Below are 8,337 nucleotides of genomic sequence, written 5' to 3'. Positions count from 1 at the left end.
TTTATTTCCATGTGTGATTTAATGTTATTTAAGTCATTTTTTATTGTGTACTTAATTTTGTATTCTACATTTAGTAAAATACTAATTGTAATATGTATTGTACAAAGCAACACCTGTAATTAAAAAAGGAAAATAGTTAAAATGTCCTTTAAGAATGAAAAATTGATTAAAAAGAAGTATATTTTCGTTAATTATTGGTTCAAAAATTTCCCTATTATTATTTAATTGGGTTAAAATGCTTTATTCCTATTTAAGAAAAAGATCGCTTTAAAACATTTTTCAACCAAATCATTAATAATAAAGATAATTATAGACTAAACAATCAACAAAATATATTTTGTTCAATTTCATTTAATTTAAGAATATTCTTTGATTCTTTATCACACCAAATCAACAACTGTAAACACAAACATGAAAGAATTATTTTCCTTTTTAGGCTCATCTTTTCTATTTTTATGTTTATTTGTTCCTATAAAATCCACAACACCTTAAATCATTTTTTGTGCTTATTTAGAGATAAAGTTCTATTAGTGAACTGATTCAAAATCATGAAGAACTTTTCTACTCTTGCTGTCTTTGTATTTTCCCTCTTCATTATTCTTGGTAAGTTTCATATTCTTCAATTTATAAAATATTCATGAAAAATTATGAATTTGTACTGTCACCAAATTTGAACTTGCTTTGAACTTTTGATTTGAAATAAATATTATCTTTTAGGAATTTTTCTTTAAATAAATTCAACTTCAACTTCAAATTCCAAATTATTCAAAGAATTAATAGGATTTCAAATTCTAAATTGTGGTTTTTATTGTTTTCTTAAATACAAAACCTAACCCATAAAATTTTATTTGTTGAGTAGATCCTTGATTTTACATTTATAAACAAGACTGGTGTTCCATGTGAATAAATTGCCAGTACCATATATAAAAATTCTATATAGAAAGTTATCTAGTTATTTCTATTGTTTAATTTTTGGACCAGTAAATCATTGTTAAAATTACATCTCTGAGAAAAGTTGTAACAGTATTTAGATAGTAAACATTTAATTATAAAATAAACATAGATATATGTAATTTTTAATTTGTACTCACAAATTTTTATTTAATTAATGTTGATAAGAGTTAACACTCTTTATTAATATACATGTTTATTCCTGCTAAAAGTTATTTTTTGTCATAATGCAATCACCAAATAATTATTTATTTTTAATTTGTACTAACAAAGATCTTTTTTTTCCCCCTTTTTCTTGTCAAAATAAATGTAGTTACTACAACAAAAGGGGCAAAAGTGTGTCTATTTTCCTTTGAAGTCCCCCAACCTTGTGATTCAAATAATTGCAATATCCAATGCAAGCAACAGTTTGGAGCAAAGCCACCAGGTGCTGTTAAAGGGCCACTTCTTGGAGGAAATTGCATTGGTGAAAATTGTTTTTGTTCTTTTTGTTGCAAAGAGAAATGTGCTGATCTTCATTCTTAATGGAATATATGAGTACTTTTTTTTTTTAATTGCCTTATTGTTAGGTTTCCTTTTACTTTTCATCAGCAAACTACCTTATAAAATGTTTCTATGTGGGATGTTAAACAAGCTTTTAAAAAGCTCATATAGACTTAAGAAAGAAAGATGATAGAAAGTTTAATCAAAAAGTTAACTCATCCGTTTAAAAAAGAATGACATAATTTAACTTGACATTAAATTTAAAAGGTAAAGGTTTTTCAATTTTTTAGTCCTGAAATAAGTATGTCAAATAATATAGTGACCCGAAAAGCTAAAATTAAAGTGTTAAAAAAATTATTATTTTTTAAACAAATTAAAAAAGATAGTTGTATATTTTTTAAACAAAGAAAGTATTAAATGTCATTGATTGTTGGAGAATATATGCTGGTTTACCAAGTGGATGTAATAGGAAAGAATCGACAGTGTGAGTATAGTTACCTATTGTTTGCATCATATTCAATCTAGAGATTTAAATGTGAATAATGTTTATTTCCAACAGCTAAGACAAGGATCCTGATACTAAGATTGATTTAAAAGTTCATCAAATCTCCTTTATATCTTTTGATTGATTAATAAATATTTTTGAAAACACAGAGAATTAAAACCCATAGTTGTGATTCTTGATTAAGCTACAAGACCGTCATATGAGGTAACAACTCACATTGAGGCCAGCGAAGCAATACATAACATACTAGACGTAGAACACAAGTTGAATCTCTACCTAAACCTGCAACAAAAATGCAGTATCCTTAGAAATAGAAGTGTCAGCACGAAAGAGATGTACTGATATATAAGGCATAAGTAATACATATAATAATGCATCAATAATAAGTACACGAGACAATTTGAAATAAGAATGTCACATAGGGAAAAGTGAAGACGAAACATTATTTATGTTTTAAATTATAATCGAAATATCACTCGATTATCATTATTTTAATTAAAATATATTTGAAACTTCAAATGTATCAACTTTCTCCTCGTTAGCATGACATATCATTAAAGTCTTTTTTTTAGATAATAGACTAATTTAATTTATCAAACCTATTTAATTAAAAGAATGGGCATATTATTTTTTAAAAAAGAAAAGATATATTAGTTTTTAAGAATAAATTTTCATACTTAGCAATCTTTTTATTATAATTTAACTTATTTGATTTTTTGTGTTATGAATAATATTTTTTTAAAACGTAATATATGTGTGTGTGTGTATATATATATATATATTGTCACACCCCTTATTTTTCTCGCAAAATTGAATTGCTTGTTTTGAAAGAAAAGAGTTTTTTCAATTAAAGTGACATTTCAAAAAGAGATTATTGTATTTCAGAGTCGCCACTTGAAATTGAGTTTTGGTGTTACAAGTTACCTTATTTACATCCCTAATCAAAAGGAAGTTGACTCGTTATTTTATGGTCTGCGAAATCAAAAATCGGGTAAGAAATTCTGTTGACCGAAGGGAAGGCATTATAGGCACCCCTCGATCCCGTGGTTCTAGCACGGTCGCTTTATTGACTTTTATATGACTTGATTTAATTTTAAATACATTATGTTTATTACCTAACAATTTACTTATGTACCGCTTTCTTTGATTTATTTTAAATTACTTTGTAAAATTATCATATTTTATTAGTGTGTGGTTTATTGATAGCAGCTCTTTCTAACCTCACCACAAATTGTTTATTTGTTTGTATTTAAAGACTAAAAGTAATTTAATGTTTTTTGGATCTTAATATTTTATTAGTATTATCATTATCATAAGCCTAAATTATACATTATCTTAGTTTTATTTTTCTAAAAAAATGAACAATATATTAATAAGAACATAAGATAAAAATAATTAAAATAATACACCTTTTCAAATAAATTTTTTACTTTTTCTTATTTTAGTCATTAAAATGAAAAGAACCCAATAATTAAAATCAATTTTACTTATTTATTTATTTGACAAGTTTTTGGTCACTTTAATATTGTTTTTCTATTTATTTATTTTTAATTTTGTTTCTCTTTCTTCTTATACTTTTCTTTTAATTCTCCTTTTTATTTTTTTACTTTTATGTTTTATAAATTTGGTTTTACATCTTTTCCTTTTATATAAATTTTTATTTTTTATTCTTTCAACATGAATAAATTAATTAATTTTTTTTTAAAAAAAAGTTTCGCATTAAAAGAAATGTAAAGATAGTGTAGGTTTGATTTATTTTATTTTTATTTTAAAAATAAATAAATACAATTTATTAAATATACAAAGTGAAAAAGTAACTTAACAAATAAGTACCAATTTTTATCTTATTATTACTAACTGCATACTTTAGAATATTAATCTTCGAATTTTAATGAAGAACAAGATAAAATGAAACCTTAAAGCAAGCAAGAATGAATACATGTTATATAAATTTTAATCTAAATTTAATAATATAAAATCTCAATGTATTTCATATCATATAAAAATTAAACATGCATAAATTTAAAACACTTTATATTATTGAACTCCTATTTTGTATGATTCTGAAACCAAATAATATAATAAAGTTCAAGTGTTACCTTTTGTGATAATTAATTCAGAAAGAAAATACCTCGATAAGGACCACGAATTTGACTCGAATTCAACTATTTGAGTTGTTGTTTTTTTGTGCGTGTGCTCCTTAGGAAAAAAAGGTGAAAAGTTTTTTTCTCTCTCTTTTGTTGATTTTTTTTCCTTTTGATGTCTAAAATTTTTCTTCTCTTTTCCTTTGTACCCCTATTTCCTCTTTTTGCTCATTTTTTTCTTTGGTTATTTTTCTTCTCTTTTCCTTTGTACCACTTTTTCTTCTTTTTTTTTCTCCCATTATTAATTTATATATAGTTATGTACATGTGTGATGGAAGAGTTTGATTAGTTGAGTGGGGTGTGGGGTGAGTGGAGAGAAATGGTGAAGTGGGGGTGTGATAATGGGTATGTTAATTTCTTTTAATTATTATTTTTTTGTTATAAAATTATAATAATATTAATTAAGAAAAATTAAATAGCTTGATTTTTAAAAAAATATATAAAAATTAAAATCACTAATTTATTAAAACTTTGAATGAATAAATAAAAATATACCTTAAAGTGTGATTCTATTTTTTTGTGATTTTCATATCTTTTAAAAATAAACTTAATAAAATAAGATAAAAGTGAAAATATTTATAAAAAATATTTAAGATCTAAAAAGGGTATAAAACTTAATTTCGGTCAAAAATTACGTGTCTACAGTTTACCCCTCTTTGACTGGAAACACGAAGAGTTTTCAAACAAAGAAGTAGACAAAGTGACAAGTTTTGACCGAACTATTATTTGAAAGACCAAAATTTATGACCGAGTCTTTGTTTTGGACAACCTACCTATCCCAGGTTATAAGGGAATCGGGTCACATGTAGTTCAAGGAGATGAGGTGTTGAGTTGGAGTTAAGTGAGATTCTATCGTGGCTTTAGATCGCGACTCTTATCCTTACATAAAAATATAAAATTGAAAGCTAATAATGAAAAGAAAAACAAATGTACAAACTTCTATCCACACAACTTTTCTTGAATCTTCACTTGAATTTTAACTTTAAGATATCACCTTTTGGGTGAATATCTTAACCTAGAATTGGAATGGAAGATGAACTTGCCACTGAGACGAAACTTTTGACATTCTTCAAAATGTCAATTTGAAAAATGCTCTTAAATAGCTTCGTGTTTTCTTGATCAAAAGTTGACTAGTAAAAAATGTGAGTAAGTCAGACTGCTACATGCATTGTAGAAATTAATTCTAACCATCATGGAATTGATCATTCTAAAATAAATTGAAACTTTGTTCTTGAGTTTCAAATTCATTTTTCGCTTGAGAAAACCTGAAAACCACCACAAACAAAAAATAAATAAAATTTTTGCCCCAATTTTCATTGGGAGAATTTTGTGAATTAATAGCAAATATAAATATAAAACATAAACTCCGACTAGGAAGTGTTTATTTTAGGAGAAAATAAAATTAAAAATCTAGACTAGGAAGTGTTTATCCTATGAGAAAGTAATCTAATATCATTATCCAGGAGGGTCCTGTTAATCCCATTATCCAGGAGGGTCGTGCTAGTCCTATTATCCAGGAGGGTCGTGCTAGTCCTATTATCCAGGAGGGTCCTGCTAATCCCATTATCCAGGAGGGTCCTGCTAGTCCCATTATCTAGGAGGGTCCTTCTAGTCACATTATTTAGGAGGGTCCTGCTCGTCCCATTATAAGGAGGGTCCTGCTAATTCTAAATCTTATATTAAAGAATATTGTATTAAATAGAATCATCATTTAGAATCACCACAACATTTTTTTATTTTAGTCCAGTTTGCACTAGAAAATTTATTTTTTATATAAATTATTAGTAGCATAAATGAGAAATACACTTTCCAAAAAGAAACGCAAGACAATATGCAATTAGGGAGTTTGTTCCCTACAAATGAATGATGATAGCGTGTTTGTTTTCTAGAAACGGTAGTGTATATTTTTTAACAAATAAAACTATGCTCATTTTTTAAATTGATGAATTTTGAAAGTCTTTTTAATTAATTATTTTTTATTTATTATTTTTTAAAAAAGATGATCCATTTTTTTATCATTGACGGATATAAGATTTTATTTCTCGAGATCGAGTCCATTGCAAGACTGCCTACGTATCTTGTATAGCAAGAATCAGGTCAAACGTAGTTCATAAAAATCTAAAATTATTTTTTATTTTGTCTTGATTTTTTCTACAAATGACATCTTTTGATAAATGAACCAATTCATGGTTGACAATGTTTTGACTTTAGTTGGTACCAACAATTAGCATGATGCATATGAGTCATCTTCAACTATTTTCAGACAAATTTGAGGTCAACTTTGAGTAATCACTAAAATTTCAAATGGTATCTCAAATATACTTAAGTGTTTACCTGAATTGATATTGCCTAAGTTAGGGATTAAGTCATTCATATCTTCATGTTTCAAGTGCCCTCACAATAAATGAAGTCCTACTTCGCACAATAGAAGTATTTGGATCTTAGGGCGTTTTATATCAAAGTCCCTCACACTCGAAAAGATATTCAATGTATAAGATTGAGATACCATATGATTGGCCCTTATGTAAGTATCCATTGATGTGAGAACACACAAAATGGGATCAAATAGGACTTATTATTGGCTTGTAACGTAGGTTTGGAGAAAGGTAGGGCATTCATTTGGGTTAAAATGATTATTTTCTCCTTAAAATTTGCATTACTTTCAATATTTTTTATTTTCTTGAAATCATTTTCCCATTCATTTTTTTTATTTTCTCTCCTTTCATTTTTTTATTATAGCTTTTTTTTTGTCATTTTGCTTGAACTTGCACATACTTGTTCTTTTCACTTTGATATCCAACTTAGGTCTCGGTGTTGTTTATCTAATTGATATTACACACATGGAGGTGAGATCCAGAAAATAGTGCATTTATGCTTTAAAAATTATATATGTGAAGTGGTGATTATTCAAATAAAAATATTTCATGCTCAAAATGGGAGTCTTATGGATAACATGTTATTTGGTAGGCTTGAAAGGCACAATCGAATCAAAGAAAGCCTATAATCATTTTTCAAGTTAAATGTTGCTCACAATTTCATTTTAACCAACATTTAGGCCAAGTTCTAGATCAAAAGTCATTCCATTGAATTTTATATCAAAAGCTCACCGCACAATGCACAGGAAAAATAAGGTCAAATTTGTTTTAACCTTAACTTTAAGCAAAATAGCTTCTTAAGTATAACATAAATATATCAAGAGATACAAAAAGAAGTCTATAGGTCACAACAAAGTTAGTATGTCCTGTCAAATAATTTAATATTTTATTATTTTTCTTATGCACAATTGTAAGAATTTTGATATCAACCAAGTCAAATATTGTTTTTTGCCCCAATTTTTGTGGCGAGGACTTTTTAGATTTTTTTTGATTGGACCGAACCTCAAAATAAGATTGTCTACGTATCTTGTCAAAGCAAGAATCAGGTCGAACGTAGTTCCAAAATATTGTAAACATAACATTATTTTTTTAAAGGAGATACTTCTATTTTCTATTTTTTTTAAAAAAAAAAGAGCACCAAACCGGTGGAGGATTGCCTACATATCTCATCGAGTTGTGAATCATGTGTGCATAATTTGTTAAATTTTATCTTTTTTATTTATTTCTTAAAAAAATATGTATCTACCTTCAAAAATTATTTTTATTTATGTTATGTTGTTGTAAAAATACAAATGTTAAACTTTTTGAGATTTTACAAATAATTGCTATATTTATTACTTTTGAGAAAAATCCTGTTTTTTTAGTTACTAATTTATTCAACGTTGATCAGCATTCAAATAGTATATTTGTAACATATAACACGTAAACTTGAACCCAATGTTGAGCCACATTAAATTAAAAAATGCATATGAAGCAAATAAAGTGAATCCTATTAAGGATAATAAATGTTAAAAACTTGTTTTACAAAGTTTAGCAACCTAATGAAATGGCGTCTAGACTGTCTATAAAATGAGTGAACAACTCAAATTGAGAAGGGACAGTTTACCGGTAGCAGGGCTTTCCGGCCTCACTATTTATCCTCCCCATCCTAAGATCTGTTACTATAAAATCCTTCCCAGGAGCATTGTCGCATCTCTGGTATCTCATGGTTCGCGAGCGTATTCGGATCTCCGATTAAAGTATCTCAGAAAACTCAGATTGGTGTTTATAAAAGACAATTTATATTGAAATTCAAACAATATCATAGCGGTAAACAAGCGAATATATACACATTAATATAACAAACACAATAAAATTAATAACAGTCACATACAAGCCA

At 26.9% G+C, this 8,337-nt stretch overlaps 2 long non-coding RNA genes across 2 annotated transcripts; one reads left to right on the top strand and one right to left on the bottom strand.

Moving 5' to 3' along the window:
• The first annotated feature begins 387 nt into the window (after positions 1–387).
• Positions 388–1,505, top strand: LOC104645817 (uncharacterized). The gene is made up of 2 exons (XR_740025.4): positions 388–603; positions 1,265–1,505. It is a non-coding gene; the product is annotated as an uncharacterized lncRNA (long non-coding RNA).
• LOC138340821 (uncharacterized) lies at positions 1,282–5,064 on the bottom strand. The gene is made up of 2 exons (XR_011213669.1): positions 4,071–5,064; positions 1,282–2,221 (listed from the first exon to the last, which is right to left on the bottom strand). It is a non-coding gene; the product is annotated as an uncharacterized lncRNA (long non-coding RNA).
• Positions 5,065–8,337: the final 3,273 nt, after the last annotated feature.

This window comes from Solanum lycopersicum, chromosome 1 (assembly GCF_036512215.1).
Source record: "Solanum lycopersicum chromosome 1, SLM_r2.1".
NCBI classification, from domain to species: domain Eukaryota; kingdom Viridiplantae; phylum Streptophyta; class Magnoliopsida; order Solanales; family Solanaceae; genus Solanum; species Solanum lycopersicum.
This window is presented reverse-complemented; position numbering and strand designations above follow the sequence as displayed.